Here is a 12,825-nt window from a genome sequence, read left to right as displayed (position 1 = left end):
GGTCTAGGATTCTATTTCAATTGTTCATTGATATCGCAATCTGATGATTATTTCCTATACTCGTTTCAATTGAATACTTTTTATTGATTTCGTATGTCTTCATTTCTTATGTTAGACTTTCATTATAACCCATAGTATGAATCTGAAAGTCTCATTTCACTGTTATCTGTATTCATCTTTCCTTTTATTATTCCTAATTTCACTTACGTATATATAGGCTATTAGCTATTGGCATTTCATATAAATGTAAGTGCCTATTTGAATTAGAATTTTTCTATAACTATTCTGTCGTTCTCTTTATAGTAGGCCTACCATCTTTACAGTACCATACCGATTTTTGTAATATTTCGACATTATTCGTTTGTTGGAAATAACAGAACTTTCCCTGACCAGCCGTAACTAGTCATGAACATAGGTAGGAAGTTCGTACCAAAAGAGCAGAATTCAGTTGAGTACAGCGAGGAGTATAGATATCATCCGCGCCTCGCCCTGCTGCCGCTTGCTACAGACGATAAGCAGTTCACATAAACAACGCATAGTACATATCATTCAGTGAAGCTGTGTACAGTCGTGAATAGTTTGAAGAATATTGTTACTTTATATTAATATTTTAAGTTCTGAACAAAGTGAGCTATTCTATTATTATTGTATTATTTATGTAATGTTAATATTATGCATGATTCGAAAAAAAGTAAACTCATCTGTTATTAAATAATTATGCAAACAGGAGTGTGTAACACGTTTATTTTAGCCAGGATTATTCTTCGTTAAATGTTGACGTCTCGTGCTGCTATGCATTCGGTTGCGTTACAGTCCAAGTTCAACATCGGAATTACGATACGAACTTCCTAGCTGTCATTACAATAGAAATGAACATTTTTCTTGGAAACAATTACGAGTTTAGTATTATGTGCTACATACGAGATACACTATTAGATTCACAAATAGTTCTTCACCTGATGATAGTAAGAAATACTGTATCATATTTCAGATTTGCTCCAGTAACGTTTTTTGACGTAGAACGAATATTTTCGGAGTACAAATATTGTCTTTTTTTCTGAACATAAAAGGAGTATTTCTTTTGATAAAATGAAATTGCTCATTTTCATATTTTGTTATAATGAGATGACAATCACAATTGTATACTTTATATGTTATGTAGCCTATGGATAAATTATTTTAGTTTGGGAGTTACGAAGTTTATAATTACACATTATTGTTTTTTATATTATTATTCCTTTGGGGAGGCCGAGACGTATGTGGGAAGATAATATCAAAATGGATTTGAGGGAGGTGGGATATGATGGTAGAGACTGGATTAATCTTGCTCAGGATAGGGACCAATGGCGGGCTTATGTGAGGGCGGCAATGAACGTCCGGATTCCTTAAAAGCCAATAAGTAAGTAAGTTATTCGTTTATTATTTTATTGTTCTAAGGCCATGGACGATTGGAGCACATGTTTAGTTATCACCCGGCTGTATATGATTGTCGTTCTTGTTCATTGACATTGCTAAAGAGGATTCCACTTTAAGAAAATTGTATTGAACATATGGAGGCTGTTTCAGCAAGTATTTATAAGTATTTTTTTGAGAACTGGGAATTAATTAGTTTCGTTAAATTCTTAGAACATAATTTCATTGAGAGCAGATCGATTTCCTATGCTAAAATCGTGTTACACCTCTAAAATTACCATATATTTAATTTACGAATAACGGGGTAGCAGCTAAATTGATAGAATAGTCTTCCGCTGTCTTGCCAAAGATCTCTGCTGAAAAACATAACAGACAAGTAGGTGCGGTACAGTTAAGGCTAAGATTTCATACTGTTAAAAACGTTTATTTGAACTAGTACACAAAATTTAACTGTCAGCAAATCAACAAAGGCATTAGGTATGTATCTTAGGTTCTTGTTTGATTATAGTGTGAAGCTAATCATGGAAAAAAATGTGCTTTACATAATCCTAAATTTGTATTATAAGCACTTCTTAACATTTTTAATAACGGAAAACGTGTGCTGCACATAATCTTAATTTTGTATTATAAGCGCCCCGTAACATTTAATAACGGTAAATGTGTGCTGCAAATAGGCCTAATCTTAAAGTTGTATTATAAGCGCTTCTTAACATTTTTAATAATGGAAAAAGTGTGCTGCACATAATCTTAATTTTGTATTATAAGCGCCCCGTAAAATTTAATAACGGAAAAAATGTGCTGCATATAATCTTAAGTCTGTATTATAAGCACTTCTTAACCCAATAACAATTTTATTATTATTATTATTATTATTATTATTATTATTATTATTATTATTATTATTATTCAAATACTTGGGATGTAAGCAGTAACATGAGCTGCTGTCAAGAAGTAGAAAGGAGAATAGCAATGGCAAAGGAAGCTTTTAATAGAAAAAGGATCTCTGGAGAAAGAACTAAGGAAGAGACTAGTGAAGTGCTTTGTGTGGAGTGTAGCACTGTATAGGGCAGAAACATGGACATTATGACGAAGTGAAGAGTAGCGAATAGAAGCATTTGAAATGTGGATATGGAGAAGGATGGAGCGTGTGAAATGGACAGAGAGAATAAGAAAGGAATCTGTGTTGGAAAAAGTGGATGAAGAAAGAATGATGCTGAAACTAATCAGAAAGAGGAAAAGGAATTGGCTGGGTCACTGGTTGAGAAGAAAGTTCCTTCTGAAGGATGCACTAGAAGGAATAGTGATCGGGAGGAGAGTTCGGAACAGAACAAGATATCAGATGATAGGCGACATTAAGATATATATATATATATATATATATATATATATATATATATATATGGATCATATGCGGAGACAAATAGGAAGGCAGAAAATAGGAGACTGGAGAATGCTGGGTTTGCAGTGAAATACTTGCCTTTGGGCAGAACACTATGACTGAATAATAATAATAATAATAATAATAATAATCGTAATTATTATTATTATCATTATTATTAATATTACTATTATTTGTAATTGTAGTAACTTTTTAGGTCCCAAAACTGTATTTTAATGCGTAATTTCGATCATTATGGAGCCTAGTTGAAGTGTCTGAAAGTTGGTTAATGGCCTAAATATCCGAAGTCTAGTTATAATGTATGTTTTTGCAGGCATCATTGTGACATTAATAGGCTTTTATCATTTCAACGAACTCAACGTAACTATGTTGTGCGATAAACTTGCTTGAACACTGTACGTATTAGGAAGAGAGTGAGATAGAGATACTATACCTCACTCGTTCTGCTAACGGAGGCATCTTGCGGCAACAGTGTACTAGCAAAGACCCGTAAGACCAATTCTTTTTTCTTAAGATGGAATACTCTATACCGCATTTCATTCGGTAGAGATATAGTTCAAGCTCACACAACTTAACAGTTTTGGTACCAACTTCCTAGCTCTGGTCACAACTATTATATGGAGTTGATAGAACATCCATTATTTTAGATAAAGTCACCTCAAAAATAATCGCTCTGTATTAAAACAGCTATTGTTCTCAACAGAAGAAAGATACGATTTTTTAGTGTTTGAAAGTTTCAAAGCCAAATTCCTTCTCTCCACGAGATAGAAATCCCATTTTTTAAACAGACCATAAGGATATAAGAAAGCATCGCACACATTTATTATTTTAAACAATCGACAGACTCAGCCTTAAATATGCTAGAGCTTGATTATAAATAGGCTCCGTATTCCAACTACCTACTGGGTGTTCAGTTCAAAATGTGTCATGGCTCGCTGTATGCCGTCATGCGGCTAGCCGATGAGCCTAGAGAATTCGATCTTCCTACACTTCCGCAGAGGTGTATTACTTATGTGCCAGAGAAGTTGCCTAGCAAGTACGGCATTCATTCAGAAGAGTACTTACCGATACGTACGGTAACGCCGGTAGTGGCAGGAATGTGAAATATTTCGAAACATGTACTGAGGTGAGTTTTTTCTTACTGTCGGGATATGGGGAGAGGGTTAAGACGATTACTTACGTATTTGTTGGCATTAACTTCGACGGTCAACATTGACACGGAGCATTTGATTTGTATTGTGGAATGTTGCCATACGCAACTGATGATAACAAATACCCTGCGTACGACTTGGCCGCGCAAAACACAGTTATGGTAGCACACAGACCGTACAAACCGCCATCTGTTGCTACGACGTTCAAGTTATACCGTACATGTTCTCAAGTTCAGATTGGACGCCTTGATTAATAGGCAACTTCTCTGATACAAAAGCTGAAACTCGCTTCAAATCGCTGACTCATCAACAGTGACGTCATGACACACTTTGAAATGAACACCCAGTATAAACTGGAAATAAATTGCCTGAGTCGAAGAATAAGTGACGTCACAGCGCAGGTACAGGTACGTTCATATACAAAATAGTTAGGTATCCTCTGCCCTCTAGGAATTCAAACCGCGACTCAGTCATAGTAGTCTTATCGGTCACTGCTCTTACTAGCCGTATTATTTAAATAACTACAACTTTGTGGCTGATTGAAGGTTCATTGCAGACGTAAAATAACTTAGGTAAGACGCTCAAGCGTGTAATATTGCTGAGCATAGTTGAGGATATTTGAATTAATATTGTCACTGCCAATATAAACAACATTATATAAAAATTGTGTAAAATAAACGTAAAAATGACAAAAACAGTTAACTGAAAGGCACTGCAGTACCAAAAGACACAGAAAGTGTGTTGAACGTAATCCAAAAGAACTAGTACGATCAAAATCTGAAAATTATAAAGATATGGATTTGTGTAGCCCACCATGGTGTTCAGTACCAACATCTCAATTAATAAATTAAATAATCTACATTTTAGAGAATTTCTAGAAAAATGTATGAAAATTAGTGTGGTTTAGTGATGAGCGACATGCAATATCCTAATGAAATACGAAAAGATATCAGACAATAGGGATATCTTGCACTACATCATGCACCAGTAACACCATGTGTTATTGAAAGAATGTTTTGCAATGTAAAATTATTTCAAGTGACATCTGCAAATGTTCAAGTTCGGTAACTTACGAACGCACGTTGCTATTCACTGCAAAGATCACGACGAAAATGAAAGTCACGGCTCAAGCATGTGTTTACTAGTATAGCTTCAGAATGTCGGCAGTTGACTGTACTCCACTAACACACAGGGACGCCTGTTTGTTTATATCCTTATCCGTTGCATTACCTGTGTTAGGCGTACTATATACCCAATGTATCTTTAACTTCAGTCTTTAGGTAGCTGGAATACGAAACCTGATTATAAACTTAGGATAGCTTGCAAAGAGGAAAGAAAATAAGAACAAACGTGATTATTCTCGAAGTCCATGCGTTATCACTGTATTGAGCTGCTTGAAAGAATGTAACTACACTGATTGTTTTCCATAACAGTAATTTAGCTTTTCTATAGCATACCAATTTCATTTTGTGTGTCATTAACGACCATTCGAAACAGTGTAATGAAAAGCGGCCCCTAATGTCTATTTTATTGCTCTGGACCGAATTATTGAGTTCAATCGGATCGTCATTAACATTATATGAAATAAATATTTACACGTCATTATCAGTACCAAATTATTCCATCTGCAGGGAGAATTTCACCGTATTCACATTATCTTTTTAGCTTTCTGATAAATATATGCAGTATATCATAATTAACGTGTGGGAGAAGTTGGGGATTGTAACTTTTTAAATAGTCCTTCAGGTTTTTCGCGTTCGTGTCGGGCTTAATATTTCATGAAATACAGTTCGATACCCGGTATTGACTGCATTGATCATTGTAATGCCAGTATTTTATCGTTCATCTCAACTTAACAAATGTAATTACACCAGTACTGTCCGTTCCAATTTTCCTTTCTCTCCATATCATTTTATATAAATATGCACAGGACAACAAGGACCCTAAGAGGTACCAGATGAAGATGACTCGTCAGATGTAAAATTTTCCTTAGCAACGCTTACAAGAAGGAGCACATCACAAATCCCACTCAGGTGCCTAGTTGTAGTTGTACTGGTAGTTACATTTAGATATTTATTTTAAGAGTGTTTGCACTTCCATCAGTGTAAATTCCACCATTCTGTCTGTCTGTCTGCTTGTCTTTTCGTCTTTCAACGGTTGGCTGTTTGATTTGACGGATTATGACGTAGTGGCTTCCATTAGAAGCTCTGTCATTTGACTTTGCTACATTGTGTGTTTTGTGTAATAAGTGTATAATTTGATATTTGTACATGAAATGCTGGGAAAGGATATGAAAAATGTATCTTTATGTTTTCTCAAGAAACAAATAATAATTATTCTTCTAAAGATGGATGGATGGATGGATGGATGGATGGATGGATGGATGGATTGATGGATGGATGGATGGATGGATGCATGGATGGATTTATTGAGCAATATTATACATAAGGACGTAATATATTATCATAATTTTCTCTTAAATCCAATGCACGGGTCTTCTGACCGTACGTGCTTTGTACCTAAAATAAGTCCTACTTTGTAGGTTTCACCCCCCTCACCTATGATTAGATCCAACCACTCTCTAAAAGAACACACAGATTAAAATGAAAATGGCACAAACAAAACACATGCTATAATATATCCTAACCTAAAACAAACATAAAAGTGTATAATTGAATAGATACCATTATCCCTTCGTCAGTTCACATCACAAACTTCAACAGCTAAAGTTCTAAATATATAAGCTATTCTCTCCAAATAGGCCACTTTGAGGACAAAATATGTATATTCTAAAATTAATTTGAATTGCCTTATTATTTTTTCTGAGTTACCCTTGACTCAGTATTAAGATAAAAGCATCGATCATGATAAATCACGTTTCTGTTTTGTCGAAGTATTTATTTTTATTTACTTGTATTTTGAGAATGGGGGAATGACTCTAGTGGTGAAGAAGTGATTTTTCCACAGAATGTTGGTTTTAGAGTTACATTATACATGTTTAACATTGCAAATCTTTCTATTAGAACAAATAAAATATATTTCACATTTCTGCCAACATCTCTGAGGGATGACATTGTGATAATTGTGTTAAAAAAAACCTGCGAAATCCTAATTAATCACATGGTGCCACATTAATAGCAATTGTAATTTTTCACGCCCTTTTCTTTGTTTCCCTTCTTTAAAATTTAATATCTATGTTTACATATGTATAATAATTTTTTGAGGATATGCTGAGTCCGTAAGGGCTACCCTCAATGAGGGGCAGTTTACTATTATTACTATTTAACATTTTATTAGTTCAAAGAAAATATATAATATTTCACAGTAAAAAAAAAATTTATTAGGACAATGACAATTAAAAATAATTTCTTCATTTTCAGTATAGAACTATGCACATTTTTTATGTTATTGCCTATTCATTTGGATAGTCGTTTATAGCCACTCCCCAGATAAAAATGGCTGCATGGTTGCTTGTCAAAGTGACACTCAAAACAGCTCAGAGTATTAAAGAAAATACCAAGAACTTTCTTTGTATATGTATATAACCTGGTGAACCTTCATTGTCCCCATGAAAGGGACTGAACGAAACATAGAACGCTTGTTTTCACAGTCCTTAATGTCTTCATTCGTCACCGTTAAAATGTGCACCTATCTTTAAAACCTCGAAACGACACATCAGAGCTGGGACCAGCTTTTCCTTCTGCTACAGCCCTGTCAGCATATCTTTTTAATGTACTCCTACATAATCAAAGGCTCCTTTACCGTTTCCTGCCTCAGTGTAATTCCAAGAGAAGAATTCAAAAGTTGGTATTAATTCTTCAAGATGGTTGGATTCTTCGGTACAGGGTGGCTGGGCTATCAGTAAACATATGGAACGTACTCAGAATTTGACCCTTTTCCAATTCGGTAGCTCACTGTAAAATAGGTGGTGAGTCATTAAGGCAAAAGCATCATGGCGATGACTGTCGACATCGTGCAGAAAGGAAAGAATGTCACATCTTAAGCTGACAGCTGTAAGTACATTACACCAGTATGATGTGTTGTCGACTTGAGCCATCAAACTCGAAGGGCTAGATTTCTTCAGTATACTTACAATTCAAATTTTCGCATGTGTGACAACTTCATTTGGCTGTAGTGTAGATTTTAATTTTGAGATGACATTTAATTGATGAACTATATTTCCAACATAGCACATAAATTTATCTGTTGATTGATGGAGTGACTTATAAAGGTTTACGATTGTAAGAAATAGTGTATGTATGACCATTGAAAAAACCTTCAACTACAAAAAAAGTTTCGGAGTTTTGTTAATTTAAGTGTCAGTGAGTATTTATCATCAGCTCATTCCTCTCATACAAATGGAATCACTCCCTCACTAGTGAAGCAGTATAAGGGAGTAATAGTGAGGGAGTGACGAATTGTAGTAAAACAGCATACATTATTTCTTCCAAATTGAGATTTTTAAAGTTTGGTTCTACAGTCTCAACCTTCACACTATTTTCTGCAGTTACTTGTATTAGTATCTCAATAGTGAGGGAGTGACTACCAAAGAATCATTGGATGCAATATATCCAGTTTCTAATTTCCAGCATTAATACGTTGAAAAACAAACACTTCTTTATGTTCTTAAAATGTGCTCGCTTGATTAACAAGTTCAACTGTTTGTTTCCATCTGTTGCCAATATTATGAATTTCTTGAAACTATGAAGAAGTGATCATAAAGTAGAGGACATGCATATAATATTTCCTCATAATAATTCAAACATGTGAGAAGTGATTTAAATATAAATTTTCCCTCACAAAATCAATAATTCATCCCGTTATAACTGTAGAAAATAAATATTCAAAATAATTTTCCCAAGAAAAAATCATTAAGTGGACAAGATGAATCTGGGGACAGCATGAAGGAGTGATGAGAGACAAGTTTAAAAACAAGCATAGACTTCACACATTATTGTCATTTTAAGGATTATATATAAGCTAAACTCCTTTAACACTTAATTCCAAAAGACAAGAAAATTTAAAACCACAAAAAACTTTTGACTTAGAGACTAGGAACATTGTTTTTACCTAAATGCAGAGAACCACCCATAATGCAGTGTAATTAATAACACAATAATTCAACAAGGTAAATTTACTTTAACTGACGATGCATTTTCTCGACGAAATTTATGTACAACTCACCGATTTCACCATTGAAATACTTACCAGCTACTGAAATTGAGCGGAAAGCAATAATAAATAACAGTAAATTTATCAGAGCCTCGTTTTTCTGTAACTTAGCTATCCCTTCAACTAATGCACTCTAAAACTTTTTCACAGTCCTCGGTCTTCTATCATTCAGTTATCTTCTCATTTACACGACTCTAACATTGTCATATCTCTCGGTCTTAAGTTATTCAGCTATCCCCCCATCTAACCCACTCTAATCTTGTCACAGTTCTTGGCCACAACGTCACTCAGCTATCCCCTCATCTAACCCACTCTAACCTTGTCACATTCCTCGTCCTCAACATAACACAACTATCCCCTCATCTAACCCACTCTAACCTTGTCATATTCCTCGTCCTCAATATCACTCAGATATCCCCTCATCTAATGCACTCTAACCTTATCACATTCGTCGACCTCAACATCACTCAGCTATCCCCTCATCTAATCCACTCTAACCTTGCCATATTCCTCGTCCTCAACATCACTCAGATATCCCCTCATCTAACCCACTCTAACCTTGTCACATTCCTCTGCCTCAATATCACTCAGCTATCCTCTCATCTAATCCACTCTAACCTTGTCACATTCCTCCGCCTCAACATCACTCAGATATCCCCTCATCTAATCCACTCTAACCTTGTCACATTCCTCCGCCTCAACATCACTCGGCTATCCCCTCATCTAATCCACTCTAACCTTGTCATATTTCTCGTCCTCAACATCACTCAAATATCCCCTCATGTAACCCACTCTAACCTTGTCACATTCCTCCGCCTCAACATCACTCGGCTATCCCCTTATCTAATCCACTCTAACCTTGTCATATTCCTCGACCTCAACGTCACTCAACTATCCTCTCATCTAACCTAACCTAATCTAAAATACGCAATATTTATGAAAATATACGCCGGAGGAAGGTAAACCACAGTGTAACACGATCAGACACTACCGCTAATATGTGCCAAATACGGTGCCCTGTGTCAACTATACCGCACACTGAAATCTACCAACGATTATATACCTTACAGTCGTAAATATTAACTAGATAAAATGAAAATTACTTTTTTACGCTCAATATTAATAACTTATAGCGTATTGCCCATGGCGAGTCAACTCAAGGAGTTCTGGATAAACTTCATCGAGAAAACACGCAGTCAGCTAAAGTATTGGGTTATTTTACGACGCTGTATCAACATCTAGGTTATTTAGCGTCTGAATAAAATGAAGGTGATAATGCCGGTGAAATGAGTCCGGGGACCAGCACCGAAAGTTACCCAGCATTTGCTTGTATTGGGTTGAGGGAAAACCCCGGAAAAACCTCAACCAGGTAACTTGCCCCGACCGGGATTCAAACCCCTTGCCACCTGGTTTCGCGGCCAGAAGCGCTGATCGTTACTCCACAGGTGTAGACCAGCTAAAGTAAAAACTACCAAAATTTTCCAAGCTGAATCTTTAGCGAGCTAATAAAACTGAAATTCATAAGCTACAACGTTATGTAACTTACAATTGCAATTCCTATAAGAGCTACTGAAGATTACGGAATTGAATATTTTAATTAGTTCGTCATACACAAATTAAACTAGCCAAAACTCTCATAACCTTCACGACTGAGGAATTTTGAACCTATCAATCTCCTTATTAATATATTTTATATTTGTTTTTCGCCTCTTCTCAAAACAGACAATCACAGATTTCGTAACTGCCCTCTCCTTCCTGTTAATAGCCTTAGTGTCCACACCTGTGGAGTAACGGTCAGCGCGTCTGCCAGCGAAACCAGGTGGCCCGGGTTCGAATCCCGGCCGGGGCAAGTTATCTGGTTGAGGTTTTTTCCGGGGTTTTCCCTCAAACCAATACGAGCAAATGCTGGGTAACTTTCGGTGCTGGACCCCGGACTGATTTCACCGGCATAATAATAATAATAATAATAATAATAATAATAATAATAATAATAATAATAATAATAATAATAATAATATCACCTTCATTTAATTCAGACGCTAAATAACCTAGATGTTGATACAGCGTCGTAAAATAACCCAATAAAAATAGCCTTAGTGATTCTGCTATTGCTACTACAAATTGCTAATGTCTGCACCTGAGACATTACTAGGCACAAGTAAGTTCACGGCCACACAAAGCAAATGTCTTAATCGGCTCGTACCTTGGTTGCAAACTCTGCTGCTAGGACCAACTTTTCTTCCTCTCGTGTCTCTCTAACAGCCACCAAGTTAGCTTTCGGGGCCAATAGAGACCTTCCTGAGCTATTTCTTTGGTAGTTTCTGGATATATTTCACTTAATTAACCTCTTCTTGTGGTATTGTATGCACAGTATGTAGATTGGTCACAGTGCAGAAGAACTTCAGTTTGCCTACTCTGTATGTGGAATAAATATGCATGATAGACTCAAATGTGAAGTTTTAGTTACTGAAAGTTCTGCTCATAAATATTTGTTTCCGCATATGTATGTTATATAATGTACAGTACCTTTTGCAAGCAATCATATTTCTATAAGTATCATAGCGCCCTGCGTAGAGGAGTCAGTCGAGTAATGAGAACAATACGCACATGATAAAGTGCAAGATTGTAGCTAAGAATATCGTTAAAGTGGCTAAGGTAAAACCATATCCACCTGAAATAAAAACTACGTATTTGTAGGCATTTGGTGAAAGGGTATTTATTGTGACATATGATACAATAGAGAAGGCAAGACCTGTTCTGTGACCTTATCATGAGCCATGGTTAGTCTATATCACCAATGGGTACAGAGGGGGAAGATAGGTTTTAGTCTGAGATGAACTTACGTGTGGGTAGATTCGTATAATATTAACCATCATGAAACAAATTACCTTTGTGGTAGCTGATTCTTTCCCCTATCGCACAGCCCACATGTCAGATCTCGCCTCCTGACTTATAAGAAACTAATACTGTACGCTGTGCAATACTGAAATCCCAGATAAAACCTTTTAATATTCAATGTACACAGAAAGAAACATGAAATTAATCTTAAAAAGGTGAAAAGAGAATTAGAACAACAGCAAATGACGAAGCTACTGTAACTTCCTACAGAGAAATGTGTTATGTTTTCTTTGGTACAAATTTACCTCTCAGAAAATTGCAGAGTGACAGATTTCCAGACTTCTTACAGAATGTAGTAAAAATCAATGTCGGATGAATCTACATTATGAAAACTTTACATTACTCATTGTTGTAATAAAGCAATAAATTATACACTTAAGTTGGATCTGGAAATTAAAAAATGATGGATTTCAATGAATAATTCAACTGATTGTATAGAACATCAATGGTCGATGTGTTCGTAGGTCTTATGGATGTTGAGAAATATAACAAATATTATCTCCTGACAGACGAATAATCTCTGGAAAATGTAAATGAATTAAAAACTATTGAGGTTTTAGACAAATCAATAAAAATACTTTAGGCTTGCAATATCCAATACGAAAATATTATATTCCTACGTATTTGTCATAGATTAAACACCTTATATGATTAAGGTACCAAAGTACGATGAGAAGTGTTTATAAAATATAACAGAATGCACATATAATCTGCCCTACCGCGTTTACCGTAAAATGTCAGATGATATTATAGAACAGGCCAACTATCTAACTTTTGAGAGCTACAATCTAG

Source organism: Periplaneta americana, chromosome 7 (genome assembly GCF_040183065.1).
Source record: "Periplaneta americana isolate PAMFEO1 chromosome 7, P.americana_PAMFEO1_priV1, whole genome shotgun sequence".
Classification (NCBI taxonomy): Eukaryota; Metazoa; Arthropoda; class Insecta; order Blattodea; family Blattidae; genus Periplaneta; species Periplaneta americana.
The sequence above is the reverse complement of the archived record's forward strand: the minus strand, read 5'-3'. Positions refer to the sequence as shown.